The sequence below is a fragment of the Lagopus muta genome, chromosome 6 (genome assembly GCF_023343835.1).
Source record: "Lagopus muta isolate bLagMut1 chromosome 6, bLagMut1 primary, whole genome shotgun sequence".
Taxonomy (NCBI): Eukaryota; Metazoa; Chordata; class Aves; order Galliformes; family Phasianidae; genus Lagopus; species Lagopus muta.
In genome coordinates, this window is record NC_064438.1 from 28,264,714 (window position 1) to 28,280,607 (window position 15,894).

General features: G+C 40.3%; 1 protein-coding gene across 7 annotated transcripts in view; it reads right to left on the bottom strand.

Moving 5' to 3' along the window:
* RAD51B (RAD51 paralog B) overlaps positions 1-15,894 on the bottom strand; it is a 349,342-nt gene that overhangs the window by 38,245 nt on the left and 295,203 nt on the right. The window lies entirely within an intron of this gene.

Consider the following 15,894-nt stretch of genomic DNA (forward strand, 5'->3'; position numbering starts at 1 on the left):
GCTTTGCTGATGTTTTGTAGGCTTTATATGTTTATGACCTTAAGCATTATAGAAATCAAGCAATGGCATGCTGCCAGAGCCCTCTGCTTTTCCCAGCCAGGCTCACAGCGAGTGAGGCTGCTCCCTTCCGCAGGAGCAGAAGGAAGGGGTGAATGGTGGGGCAGGGCTTGCTCTTCTCCCAGCAGACATGCTGAGGGGACAGAGTGCTGTCCTGAGGGAGAAGGGGCTGTGATCAGCGCAGATTTGAGGAAGTTTAGACAAGACTGCAGAGAAGTTTAATCCTTGTGCTTTAACCAAGTCTCAAAATGAAGAGCTGTTTGCATTTGTACTAAAGTAGTATGTCAAAGCCCCAGTCAGGATTACTCAGTGTGTTAGACGGGACAGACCCATCTTCACAGTAAATACATTCTGCCAATCAATTCCCACTGCAGCTTTGATTAGGCACAACATTTTCCCTGCTTCCTGCTGCAAACAGCTGCCATGTTGCATCACAGCTGCATTTCAGCGGCTGTTGAAGATCCAAATAAATTGATCCTAACAAATTTCAGCATAAATGCCTGTCTTAAACTGGGGCACTTTCAAATAAAAATATACTGTACTGGTGCGAGGCACTATTGATTGCTGATAAAATCAAAATGAAATACCTGTTTTCTATGTGCTTTGCTATACTAAATAGCTTTAAAAGCTAGGAAAATTACATATCCTAATGTATGAACTACTTGATCATTACCAGTCACTTGCCTTACGGGGATACCAGCACTAGTTCTCAAAAGAAATAGAGCAGAAAGTTAATTTTCCTGAAAATTAATGTTGCTTTGGATAACTGTAATAAGTTCTAATCACATCCAAACTGAATTTGCAGCTGTGGCTCAGACGTGTATATACTTTTCTGCTCTATTGACTTTTGCTGTGGAATTTCCATATTTTGAGCTGAAATACCTCTGAAGTTGGCCCTGGTATTCTATTGTACTCCAGTTGCATCAAAAGAGAAATTTGCCCAGCTAGATCAGACTGCAGAATTTGAGGTCTAAATCATTAAAATACACACTGAGGTGTGTGTAGATGAAAATTTTCATGACCTAGATCAGTCAACAAGAACAATGTATTGGACCATCACAACAACGAACATGGAGTACAGCAATAGAACATAAAGCCCACAAAAAATGTAACATGTTCTACTAAAACTTAATCTCCTTTCTGCAAAGAGGACTATCAAGATTTTCTTGTAGCACAGAACTCAATAAATTTTCTTTGAATAGTCGTGTGTGTGTGACAGAGAGAAAAAGAGAGAGAAAGAATTAGGCTGGAATGCTCTAAGGATGTATGCCAAGCTCTCCACATCTGGAAAACAGAAAGTAGAACTATATTTAGTGCACAATGACTTGCAATAATTTGTGAGGGGGAAATAAAGAAAAGAACAAAAAAGAGAGAGAAAAAAAACAACGAAACTTAAGTTGCCAGTGTTAGCCAATTAAATGAATTATAAAGAAAAAAGAAAAATCAAGCTGGGAAAAGAATAAGTTAAACCCTGGGGTATATGTTATTATAAGAGCTTCTACAGGCAGAAACACTGTGTAGAATTAGCAGGCATATTTATAAACATGCTACAGATAATGCATACTTCAGTATAAATACCACCTCAAAAAATGTACAAAGGATTTCTGGCACACAACAGTTAGGGCATTGACCTCTGCTGTACATTAATTTCCTTTACGTGGCTGAAATGGCCTCAATATGTTCCTTAGTGGTGTATGGGAAACTTTTTCCATAAGGTAATTGCAACTACAAGCATTATAAAGTCTTCATCAAGTATGCCTCAGTTACCATGCGTTCTGCTAGGCCTTGTAAACAGAAAAACCATGAAGACAACCTTCCACAGATGCAGCACATTCAAAATGAAGATAGTAATACACTTTCTAAATTCCTCATCTTGTAATCTAAAAGTTAGTTATCTAAAATTTCTGAATTCCTCATCATATCTTGTTGTAAAAACAAGATGTAGAACAACTACGTTCCCGTTCCGCAGCTTAAACAGCTTGATTTGAACATTTCATTTCATTCTCTTCAGTATCATTCTTGTTTGCAAGTGTTTTCTCAAACCTGAGGTCTCAGTACCTCAGATTCTCCATCATTAGCTCTTAAAAGGACATCTCAAATAACAAATTTTCATTAAAGCTGAGGTCTTATCTCACACAGTTTAGAAGGACAACTAAGATGAAAACAAACGGCATTACTGACAAAATGGTAGAAAGACAGTCATAACTGCCAAAGCATCTTCTGGTGCTTAATTATTCTAGCTTAGAGCTTCTAGGCAGCAGTATGCCGTCAGGAGTTTGTGAAAGTGAGCATCGTGTGCCACTGCACAGCAATGAGGTCCCTGGAACATGGAGCAAGACAGTGGGACCTTGGAGTCCAGAGGAGTCCAATTGCTCCCTGCACTACCAGGAGAAGAGCAGCCTGTTGCCTTTGAAGCACAGACTGAAGAGCCAGTTTGAGGAGAAGCAGGGATTGCTTGTCAAGGTCTGGTTGCTTTAGCCTTCCATCTTTATTTTGCTTGCATATACAAATAACAGAATGAAAAAAGAAGAGTGTCTTTCTGAAATGGAAAGCTTGGGAAAAACATAAAAACCAGCAGCCATGTATCTGGCTTCAATATTAGCTAGCATTTGAGGGGATCTGCATATTCACCTAATGACAAACTGCATGTTGTGGCTGTCTTAAATTAGTATGTTCTCACGTGCCTCGTGTACAGATGGATAAAGGCTGTTTTAAGATACACTCTTCCTGGCTCTGGGTATGTTAGACAGCTATATCACTTCTATGCCAGCATCCTTCATCCCTGCCCTGCAGGGCTGTTCTAAGAGAAAAAAAGAGAGCTCTTATTTCCAGCTAAATTAACTACACAGCTTCTAGGTTGTACTCCATCAACTAACCCAACAGCATTTGTGATACACATACATAGGTACTGGAGCACAACCAAACCAATGCACAGAAGCTGCAAAGCAGTAATTGACGTACCTTTTTGCAGTGCGCTCACACACTCTTCACCAGTAATACAACAGACATGCATAAGTTTAAATGTTCTAATTTTTCAATGCAGAACAAGGAGTGATAGAAGCAGTGTATCTCTTTATACGGCCATACCTCAGAAAAGATGGGGAATAGAAAAATAGACACCTCTGTACGGTAGGAGCAAAAGAGAAATGGGGCAACATACAGACCAGGAGACAAGGATACCAAACAAAACAAGGCAGAGATTGAGATAACAGCTAGAGATTTAACTGGCAACGACAGGAGCAGTGCATGATGCAGTGTGCAAGGGCAACATTATAAAACAATCATGTAAATTTTTATAGCAACCCTAAACTTGATACAAGGACTGGGGAAATAAGGACATCTAACTGGTAAAGTAAGAGGCTGTGCAGAGCTCTCCAGTGGGTTTGTCTTGTTCCACTAGGCAAGCTCACAGTGCCTGAGACACAAGATAAAAACACTCCACACCTTTCCTTAAAGACGATGCAGAACTTCTTCCACATGCTTCACTCAGGCAGAGCATTCATGTACGTCATGGATGCTTTAAAGGAAAAACATGCTAGTTTGAAGTATTGAAATGAAAGAAATGAAAGCTGCTAAAGAAAACAGTTAAAAGGTCCGAGCAGACTTTGATACTGAAGCCTTCATGCTTCACATTCTTTAGGCTCTGAGATCCTGTTAGAATCAGAACTGCTGTCTACAAATACCCTGCTGAAGTCAGCAGAAGATGAGGATTTACTGTAATCACTACAGCACTGGGCAGTGAGTTAGGCTCGTTCCTGAACTGTTTCCTAAGAGATGTTAACCATCTCAGCTGGGTGCTCTTTGTAGTCATGGTAAAGGTCAGCTCTGTCTCTAAGCACAAATCAGAAAAGTAAATCTAGTCTAAACAATTCTCTGTACTGTTCCAGGAGCAATTAAAGGCTTTGTATCTTTCCCCCAGGTGTGAGCAGACACTTCCCACAGACAGTATGCACAGCAAGAGCTCAAAAAACATCAACTCTGCAGAAGAAAGTGAAAAAAAACCCACAGCTTTGGGCATGGAAGACTGAACTGGACAAAACAGGAACAGCTTCTCCAGGTGTTCACTACAGCCTGTAGTTAGAGGAAAGTGGACATAAAACATTTCTGGCTCAATTCATCAAACTCCATCAGCTCTTTCTTACAAGAGCAGTACTAACAGGTAAGATACCCACTTCTAGATTCTCTATTATTTTGTTAGGCACACCTGCAATCTGCTCCATCAGCATAACGCCTTAATTCATGATAGAGATACCGGGTGCAGGAGACTAAAAGCATTCCTTCATCCCTGCGCTGTATCTTTGTGAACCAGCAATGATATGAAAATAATAGAAAAGAATGGTAAAGTGAATGCTCATCCATTTTGAAACAAGTATCCTAGATAAAGAGCATTTGGTTGTTTCCTTGTTCTGGAGACTTCAAAAGTGGAATAATAAATACAATTCCTTGTAAATACATCTATAGTACTAGTTATATATCATATACCTAAAATCTCTCACTGATTTTGCAGGGAGCCAGCAACAGCAGTCCTGGGAGTTTGATATGCTGTCCATGAAGCTCCAGCATTTTAGCACTGACATATCACTAGTCTTTCAAACCAGAAATCTACCTTTGCAACTAGCACTCATGACAGAGCTGATGAAACATGAGTAGCTTAGGGAGTCAAGATTTTTTTAACACTCTTATTTTAAAATCTTTTTTTTTTTTCTTCTTTTTTTTCCTTCCTATCAAAGTCAACACATTGATGCCTTCTGCAGGGGACTCTGACCAGTGTGGGACGTTCTGTTTTCATTCAAACCCCACAACTCCCTGCTGTGGGATCCTATATGTGGGGTTAGCCAATGTGCTTTTGCCTTTCAGAAATGGAAAAAAATACACAAGATGGCAGAGGGTAGTAAGTCAAGTCTTTATCTGTGCCCCTGTTTGAACATCAGATATTCTCCACCTCCATCATCACAAGGGTTTATTTTTATAATTAGATTACTTTTACTTAGCATGGAAAACTGAGTGCACACATGCAAACAATCTGAGCAAACTAGACTGTGGAAGAAAGGTGTCACCCTAAGTGCTATAAAAGAAGTTTTTGGCACATGAATCTATGCAGTGATCTGATTCTCTAAAACACAATCCATGCTATGGCTCAATTTCCCCCCTGTGGATTATATCAGCGAAGAAGCTGGTCCCAACACTTTTATGATAGCATAACATCAGCGTCTGGATATTGGTGGAACTGTCACGAGTTCTGTGATAATAGCAATGATCCAAATGTTTTTAATATTGTAAAAATGGACTTGTTTCTTCACCGTCTCTCACAGTGGCTTGGATGAGAAGTTAGGGCACAGGGAGAGAAGATTCTACAGATATTTAGGACTGAGCTGCCAAGGTCTTGATCATAACAGAACTACTCCACACAAAGAGTTAATTTGGCAGATAAAGGATGTACAAATTATTTTCAAATTATTCTCTTATACACATCTTACTACAAGGGAGGGACGGGCAGTTGGCTGTCCTCATCCCTAAGCAGGAATTCTCTACTGGGTAGCTGTCAGCTCTAAGGTCATTCTGTACTCTCACATGACTTAAGAGACCAGAGAATCATTGCTGCATTCGATTCAGCTAACAGATATTCTGCTTTCATGAATAGTATCCTTTTGAAACTGTGAAGACTAATTTAATGAGCAAGACTCTGTTTAGGTATTCATGTCTGTCCAAGAAACAGCTGAAATTAAAGGATCACACTAGTCTTCAGTTGCTATCATAAAATCATTACAGAACATTGTATAATTACACCCTTCATGCAATTTCATTTCAGAACACATCCTGGCCTAGCCGCTCTTGACTAAACTTGAGATGATTGGACAGAGTTGTGTGGGATGACACACATCAAAATTAGACAAACGAGTGCAGGTTAGGCTGGAGGTGGAGGTTGTGAGATTCAGGACCAAATGCTCAGACAGGAGCTATAGCTTTGGTTTGAAACAGCAGGAACAGAGCTGCAAGAAAAGCAAATTTCAGCAAAAATGAAAAGGAAACAAACCGCACAGAACTCTACAAGGCAGAAGAAGATGATTCTCCTGCTTAGTGTGAGGAAATTTGCAGAGTGCCTGGGAGTGCTGTGGCTGCCCAGAGCTGGCACTTCCAGCCTTTCACTTTCCTGCCCAGCAGACATGTCTAAATATCTTGAGAAAAACAAGAAGGAAAACAATTGCTAACTGTAGTGTGAATAATAAAAGCCTGGCTTTCCTCTTGAAACTTCACTGTTGCTCTTAAACCACCTCAGCTGCCCTCGCAGGGTCCAGGATGTCAGCACAGCTCCTCCAGTGGATTAATGTCGTGTCCACTCTGGAGCCATCTACAACAGCCCTTTATATGCTGTATTGTAAGTCTGGGGTTGGTTTCTCAGTCGGAAGACCAGCATTACCTCTCTACTCAAGATAGCTGTTTTCTGTATGATATCACTCCAGCAAGAGCAAAAAAACAGAGGTGGAAAATAAAGCTGTGCATGGGATGTACTGAGCTGCCAGCAGTACAGTCCTTTGTTAGGAGCAGGAACAGGTAGAGCATATATTAGAATGTTCTGACAGACAGATCCGAGAGATCCTATGGTAGAACAAAAAAGTTTTCTTAACCTCTAATCGGTAATGTAAGAACTGACTCAAAGGCAGAGGCTGAAGTAGTTCTGGCTGAAACTCCGTGCATTTCAGTTCCCTATAATGTTCAGGTCCCTACAACACAGTGCAATTATTCTTTCAATACCAGGGTTTCTCGCATGTCCATAGCATTCTTACTGATATCAGCCCTTACTTACTGTGTGTTTTGGTTATTTAGCACTACCCAGAGGAGATGAAACAAGATACAAAATGGCCACCTTACCCAGTTCTTTTTGTAACTGCAATCAATTCTTCAAAGGCTGGTGTGCTGTTCCTCTGCCAAGTACTATAGCACTGTCTTTACCTTCCCTCCTCTTTTTGCCACTGTCAGAAGGGCAGCTCATAAACCAGATTTGCTCCAGACTGTATCTTAGGGGATACCAGCTATATGAAAAGACATGTCCTTTTCCCAGGCCAGTGCAGTTTGCATTCCCATGGTTTTTACTCATCGTGGTTTTGGAATACAAGAATGAAATCACCAGGTCTGTCACTCCAGGGCTTTTCATCAGGATCAAAACTACTTTAAAATAGGCACAAAGGGGAAAGAAAATATATATTCCTCGCTGATTTATCTATTAATGCTGGAAAGCAGTTATATCTCTGATGTTTTGGAGAAGGATCAGACACCTTCATAGTCAAACAGCACCATCCAACATATGGCAGTAGATGAAGGTTGCCTTTTGCTTCTCACATTCACTCTGAATCCTTCTAAATCATTCCTGCCAACACAGCATGGTCCCTGAGGATCATTAACATTCTTCAGAAGAGCAAATCTCTCACTTATATAATAGGTTAGGTTGCACGGAATAACAGGTATGAAAAGCTCCCTCAGGGAAGACACCTGCAGAGTCTATTCCTTGACCTTCATTCAGCTCTGCTGCACCTACAGATGGCTGCTGTTTGCCTCAGCACTGCATGAGTACATACTCAGAATATGTCCCAGGAATAAAACATTGTCCAGTGATGCTACTTTCCAATTTTGTTTAAATAAAAAGCTTTCCTGTTTAAAGTCATTAGCAACTGAACACAGTCTTTCACTCGCTTTGTGAATATGTGTATCTCAAAGTGCAAAACTTCTAAAGAGAGATTGCTGGAGGAAGCGTCATTCCATAATAGTCCCTCAAAACACTACAAATGCATTAAAAATACCCTGTTAATGAATTGAGGTCCTATCAGAACGGCCTGTAGCACACTGCAGCTTACACATTACTGGTACAAATAAAACTATTTCTTTTGACTGCAGTAGGCAACCTAATTTCAGTTAAATGTAAATTGAATCAACATAAAACTTCCACCAACACTCTTGCACCTAAATTTCACTTGGATTTCCTAAGCAAACATACACAGTACTTCTCCAGAAAACATGCAAAGATAGATTTCCCAACAAGTAATAAGCATCCAGCCACTGTAAGGTTTTCTGCAGCTGCTCACTCTGAAACACTGTCGCTGTTGACCTCAATAGCTTTTCTTAATGCAGCAAAACTCATTCAACTCACTATAAAATATTATTTCAACGTATGGATATGGGATTCAGATGTTCTTTAAAGACAAACAGAAAGGAAGAGGCAGATTAAGAAGATCCAGCATTTATCATTATCTAATGTTTACATGCTGCAGAGAGAAAAAGTATGCTATTGATCCCAATATAGTAGCTGTCCTCACATCCTTCAAGGTGCATCTGCTCAGTGTATCAGGCACTCTTGTTATCCCGGGAGACTCAGAGGCTGACTTGACAACAAAGTGGAGAAAGGCCACTTGAAATCCTTTTCTTCCTTGGAGCAGTATGGTGGTGCTCTCAGAAGAAAACAAAACTTCACACTTCACAACGTATCACCCCAGCACCATCTACTTATTAATAAGCATTTATTTTACACTGGAAAGATGGAAGGATGTTCTCACTTTGTTCTATCCAGTAAATTTTTCTTCAGCCAATGGCTAGCTGGGGCTTTTCCTACACTGCGTGTATGTGCTGGGGAATTTTCATTCATTAGCTCTTCTTCCAATTCACGGTTCAACTTCCACCAGTTGATAAAAGTTCCATGCTCAGTTGTGTTTGGAGAAAAGCAGAGAGCCTGGCAACAGCAGAGATCTATGCAATGGCTGACTTATATGGGACTCCTGGGACTGAAGGTTTGAGCCCAAACAAGAAGCTCACAGGAAAGACAAAGAAGTTTGGTGCAAGAAAGTTGGAAAGCTGAGATGTAGTTAGAAGGGCGTCTGTCACTGTAGTAGGGAAAGTCATGGAAACTGAAAGCAAAGTGGAAGGTTCTGCTTTGGTATGAAGCAGATGACAGTAGATGAGTATGGCAGCTGGACAGATACAGCTGTATTTCATCAAGACTGCATCTTCTTGTGATTGGCAACAAGAAGTTGTTTTCAGACACAACCAAATCAGAGAAAGAAAGACATTCAATTAGCCTGACAGGACCAGCACGCTTGATGTGGGACACAGGAGCACGTGGTGCTCACTAGCAGTTAGAAGAGAGCTCCACTTGAAGTGGTCATTCTTTGTTCAGTTTCAATCACCTTGAATCAGGAATACCAGTTGTTCTGGCTCTGCGTTCATTCTTGAACTCGCTACTTTTGAGTTAAGGCCGAGTAGTATTTTAAAAACATATGATTAAAAATGTATAATGTAAAGATTTATGAAATATATATTTTTATATATAAAATATATAAAAACCTAATTTCTCCCTGAAGTCCCATCTGAAGTAATGGCATAATACCTGGCTCATTCTTTCAGTCCACCAAACAATGACTGCCAGGAAAACAGCCTACTTCTGTCACTCCTAACAAAATATAGTTAGCTTTTAAATACACAGCTTTGTCTTTACTTTCTCTAACTGCTTCTTTTTGGTTCAGATCTTTGTAGTATCTCTTGGTTTATGTCAGCTGCAGCTCTCCCCCTGGGAGCAACTTGCTTTTTAGAGCATTTTAAAGCTGGAGCATTTCCCAAGTTCTTCCAGATCTAACTTGATCCTTTTTCCTGGCAGCCTGTGTTGAAGGACAAAGCATCTGCCTGCAAGGTAGGGTACTGGCTTTAGCCTTGTCTCTGAAAAACCTAACTTTTTTGTAATTGCTGAGAGTCACCTAAGATACCTTTATATAGTAAATCAATACTCTTCTGGTGAATGATAAACCTAGAAGAGAGAAATACTATCTCCCTGTGCTAAGATGGTCAAAACCACCATATAAATAAGCTGATAATAGACCTAAATAAACAACACAGCAGCAAATGAGCGAGTTCTTACCTCCCTGACAGAAACCCGTGTCCCTCTGCTGGAGTACCACTATGCAAGCAGCTGGGTGGGCACTGGGAATATGCAAAGGCTTTGAAGTGGGAGATTGAGCAGCCAATGATGGATAAAGATGAGAAAGAAGGGAGGAAAAGTTCTGGAGAATCCAGGATGAATCTGGTACAGACAGTAGAAGACTTCTCTAGTGACAGTCTGTTTTGGAGGTCTTGCTCATTCATCTGTGGAGATCTGACCAAGACCAATTTGGATGGACACTCTCTTCCAAAGAGGTACCTCTATGGAGAGACAGTGAAGAAGCTGGGGCAGAGAGGAAGCAGGAATATCTTAAAGTATCATAAAAAAGCTAATTGATTAATCTCTGGAAAAACAGTAATCATTAATCTGATTTTCACCAAACTTTCGGGGAAAATTAAAAATATATCATGGTGTTTTTTTTGGTTTTTTTTTTTTAAAAAAAGGGACACATACCATGTTTATAGCCTCCGCCACAGTATTAAAAAGTGAGGCTCTCACTGGCTGATTACTCTCTGCCTAATGGGAAAGGATCACATTTGTGAACTTGCCTGTGATTGCGTATGTGATGGGCGGTACTGCACAAAATGAGAACCAATGGTTAATGAATAAAGCATTGAAGTGGATCATGCGACATGTGGAATTAATTTCTGACTCTGGTATAGACTTATATATGCCACTAGGAGAGTTCTTTTGACTCTTGCTATATCACATCTGAGTGAGATGACAGTAACACCTCCCCATCACGTATTCATTCTTTACCACACAGAGAAAATTCATTTCTCTTTGTGAAGTACTCAGTCCTGCATTATTGAAACAAACACAGCAAAAACAAGAGTGACTTGTCTTTTCTCTTGTCCATCCTATGACTCTGTGATTGCACTTGCACGTCCCATGCAGCCACAGCAAGTCCCCTGCAGGATTCTGATACACAGGAACGCAGGGTGGGCTGAATGGGACTATTTAGGCCAAAGAGCTCTAATGGAGAATATGGCCGTGCATAGCCTCTACAGTGCTGTATACCATACTTTCAGTGATTTAAGCTTTCAAGGATTTTAAATGATTAAGCAAAAGCATTACAGTGCACCTTCAAGTGGCCCTTAATAAATAGGTTTTACTTTAGAAAAAGGTTTCTTACTGAGTCTACCAGGAAATATTTGCATGTGAAATGAAGACATTTGAATGAAAACAGGTTTGTTTATTTTAGAAGGCACTGCAGCCACCCACTGCAGGGCAGGGTTTCCAGCAGACCAGAATTGGATGCCAAGGAGCTTCAGGAAGGGAAACAAGAAACAGAACGGGAAATCGAGCAGTTCAGCTTCTTTTCACTTTAATCGCCAAAAGTGGGCAGCACTACTAAAATAATATTGTATAAGATCTTCTCTTAACCCAGTAAGCTCACTCTTTACTTCCTACTCCAGTGCATATGCACAGAAATCCTGAGTACTGGAGGAAATAACATTAACCCTGTATTAATCCAGAAAAATAGAAGTACTCTTCATGAACACAGTTAGTAGGTTTAGGACCAAAAAGATGTTACATTCCCATTGTAGGTCTCCTTGTACAAAAGCAGCTTTTATTTTTTTATTTTTTTATTTTTTCTTCTTTTCCTCCCTGAAATGAAAAATCCGTATTTGGTGCAGAACCAGCAGTAATGCAGCAATTAAGGCAACACCACAGAACTGCCTTGTACAAAAAGCTACATCACCTTTCTAAATAAAATATAGACAGAAGTCATATGAAAATGTCCACTGGATCCTTAACGAGAGCCTAGTTCAACATCTCATCTAACAGAGGATGAGATATGTGCTGCAGTGTTAAAAACCTTCCGGGGAAGTAGTTAGGTTCCAAATCAAGAAGGAACATCACCATCTCCTGAGTCATCAGCATTATTTCCTGCCTTTATGTATGCATGTTCATAGGAAATCTTTCATCTAGTATTTTTCAAAGCCCAGTCCCACTTGGCTAGCAAGCTTAGGCAAAATCCAGCCAACAACAGTATAGGCACAACAAGTTTCAACAAAAATATTTGTTGCAAGAACACTCTTTGATTCATTTGCCTTCCTTGGCTGAACCTTGACTACACCCATCCTGATGCACACTCACAGAATGCAGCTGCCATGTCAGGATCCAAGTTGAATTTCTGCACTCCTTAGTTACTCCTTCTGGCTTTGAAAACTATCCAGGTGGCTGCATAAGGGGCTACAGAAATTACAGGGGGATATGAGTTGGAGAGAGGACTTGCCTGAGAAGCAAAGAAAGGGGAGATACCCACACTCTGCCAGCCCATCCCCATCCGATCTGCCCACAATGTGCTGTTGTAAAGAGCCTGCAGTGAAGCAGGGGATTTGGCACCGACATGGTGTGGAATAGTCATCAGATATTTAAAACAGAGCTGAGAGAACAAAGAAGGGCTTTGTAGTGCAAGGCAGCACTGAAAACCCTGAGCCTCAGCCAGCCAGCTTGCATGGAGTGTTTGCTAATGTACACAGTGGAGTGCATTCCTCTCATTTGATTATATGACAGTTTTATATACCAGGTATGTGCAGAAGTTTTTCTTAACCCTTTCAGTCCTACAAATTAGTAAATCTAAAAGAGACATGCATTTCTGCCATGTTGTACATGCATGCAACTTCAGTCACGGAGGGCTGAATATGTGTTGTGGCCAAATGGGTTCGGATGTACATGCTAAAAGTATCTATGTTGCTGAAACAACAGAAGCAATTAAACATGAAAGAATTACAAAACTTTTTCAGTCCTTATTGATGCTGTAATTTTATGTATTGCCCTTGATTTAAGCAGTAACTATAAAAAGGTTTATTTCAAGAACTATCATTCACTCTCCATATTGTAAAATGAAAGGACGCAGAGACCGCTCTTACTGCCCATTTGTTAGACTGTGGAGAAGGCAGACAGGAACTCCCTGTTAGCTAATGCCACTTTCTGCAATGCACTGTATCATGCAGTTTGTCCAGCACAATGGCAGTAATAAGACATGCCCTTCTTGGTGTATATCTTGCAAGATCAATCGCTAAAAAGTGTTGTCTATAATCAGGCAATGCTTTAAGCGGGCAAAGGGACCTCTCATTCATATAACGTGTACAGATCTGGTGCAGGACCAAGGCATAAATTTACACAGTTTTGGATGCTTTTGTGCCAAGTAGCAAGGGCAAAGCAGTCTTACTTTCCTGTTCTGCTAACGCACAAAGTAAATTTCTTAGCCGTAATTATAATAACACACAATTACATTTTGAGAAGATCTGCTATGGTGTCTTTCAGAGACTCCAAGCTGTAAAGCTATTAAGTTATACAGTTAAAAGACTAACTTCTGTTAATTAAAAAAATGACAGACACTGAAAGAGATGACTGTGGTTAAAATCCTCAACAGCTACAAAGTTGCCTGTATTTTTAATATTGCTAACTCACAGACAAATAGTTAAGCCCACAGAACCTCTGCAAAGTATTAACTAGGAATTATTTTCCTGCTTAGCCATCCAGGGCAACAACAAGGAGATGGAAGCTAAAACATCTTGCCCAACATCTTCATGTCAGAGGTACAATTAGGATACAGCACTTCTGGGCTCCTGCTCTCACACTCTAAGCATGAGTTCCTACTCCTATATTCCTAAAGTGTAGTTTGAGCTGCAGGTGGAGAGGAAGTACTTGAGGCTGGTATCTGGAATAAGGTGGACAGAGAGAAAAGAAGATGGAGGAGGGTGAAATTTGTTGCAATGGTGGGTAAGTGTACACGTGGGCTGATACACAGTGAGTGAGAAGTGAGCTAGAATAAAAGCACTGATCTAAGCCTCCATAAGGCTCTCATAGATTCCTACCCCAGTGAGTGTGACTTCAGAATTGGTCTCAAAATGGACTGGAGTACATAAAGGACTTTGGAGAATAGTGAGGGGAGAAATTAGGTGTTTTTGTGTCACACCAACAGGTAGACTCTTGCTGAAATTATTTGGACATGCTTGAGTTTGTAAAGAATAAGAGAATCTCTCCCAAAACATAAAATTGATGATTAGATACTGCAAGCAGATTATCCAGAAGATCTCCTGTTCCCAAATTAATACTATTTTCAATAATTAATTACAGAAAAATTAATATTTTGGCAGAACCAACTTACAAAAGGAAGGCAATTTTTGAAGTTTTCACCTAAATTCTGATAGCTCTTTAAAACTAGTTGTGAGATTCTCCTTTGGAAAGTGGAAGGGAATGCTGCTGTTCTAGGGGTATACAGGAACAGGATGAAGCACGGAGGTTGCTATGGGAAAGTCAGATGTTCCATGAAATGCAGTACAGATGATACATTCAGACAAGTATCAGTGTTCTGTATCTGGAAACGAGTATTATTCTTAATTACTTTTTCTACTGCTAGATTGTGTAACTTGGAAATAATGTGAGAGTTTGGAAAGAAATATTTTCTGTTATGGAAATTTGTCTTAAACCATGAGGAAAGGGGCAGGAAGTACTCAGATTATAGGACTTCTCAGCAGCCTTCAGCTCTAATGATCACAAGATGCGGCTGTCTCAGCTTAATGCTTGTCTGTATGCGAATGTGAAAAAAAAAGTAGACTTGTCTCACATTCCTTCTCCTCCCATGATAAGTGGAGACATTTCTGCAACCACAGAAGCCCACAATCTTCCCCATACTGTTAGGTAAGTACAAATGTGCGAGACACAGCACCCCTGGGTGTCAGGAGACTGTTTGTGACACCTATCTGTATACTGTCTTCACAAAACAACAGCACTACTTCCGATCCAACTGAATCCCTAAGCTCAAATAAAAGGTGAAGATAAACCCTGTTACTTAGCCAAACAGAAAAAAAAAAAAAAGATACAGACAATGCTGGCAGAAGAGGTGAAATTTTAGACATACTAGCAATTATCATGCTGTATCGAAAGAACAGGCTGCTGCCACAGTGACACAGAACGTCAAGGTCTCTCTACAGGCCTCCCTGATGTAGGATACACAAACAGCTGCAACAGCAAAAAAAAAAAAAAAGCTGATCTAGATGGTGACTCTTAGGGAAGGTGGCCTCGTTTGGATGTCTAAGGCCATGCACATGTGAGTGAACAACTGAGGCCTGCAACACAGTGTGAACTGTACCTTTATGGCCACAAACTTTGCTTTCTGTAGTCGCTACATTTGAGAGGACTTAAAGAGGTTGGAATTTATGTCTCATGCAGCACCTTGTTGGCTGAACAACAAATCCAATTCCTCCAGCACAACTGACTGTGCAGACTACCTGGTCAGTTCAAGACTTTCAGATCTTTTCAGGGAGATGAACGTAAGAAATTTGACACATGAAAGGGATGAATGTTCAGAACTGCCTTAGGAAAGGGTCTAACAGTGGCCATAAATCTCGGTGCCTTCAGGAAAATCCTTTGCACTCCTGTACAGTGCATTTTGAACAATCATTAAATTTGGAAGACATGGATCTGGACACACTACTATGTCAAAAGAGAAAGTAGAAATTTGAATGAGAAATGAAGTTGATTATTAAAACAGCATGCTTTATGTTAAGGTGATGAAGGCCAAAAATAAATACAAAGCAGAAAAAAAAGCTTAAAAAAAATGTTACTTTATCAAGTTGTAAGTATTGTGAATGGCTGAAATTAGCAAACACAGAAGTTTTCTTTTGACATCATATGTGGCCTACACAACACCTAATCCTGCCCCAAACATCCCTGGCTGTGCAGCAGAAAAAGTAATGAATGAACAGTGCTGGGAATGGCATTGGTTAAACTCTACATGGGAATCAGCAGAGGGAATATACATAACACTGCGGCTTTCTGTGTTCTACAAAATAATGGAAATGGCATCATTTTCCCCCCTCTTCATGGAGTAATGGAACAGTAGATAAACTGTGTAAAACCACGGCTAAATATTTAGAACCCACAAGGAAAAAGTCCTTTGA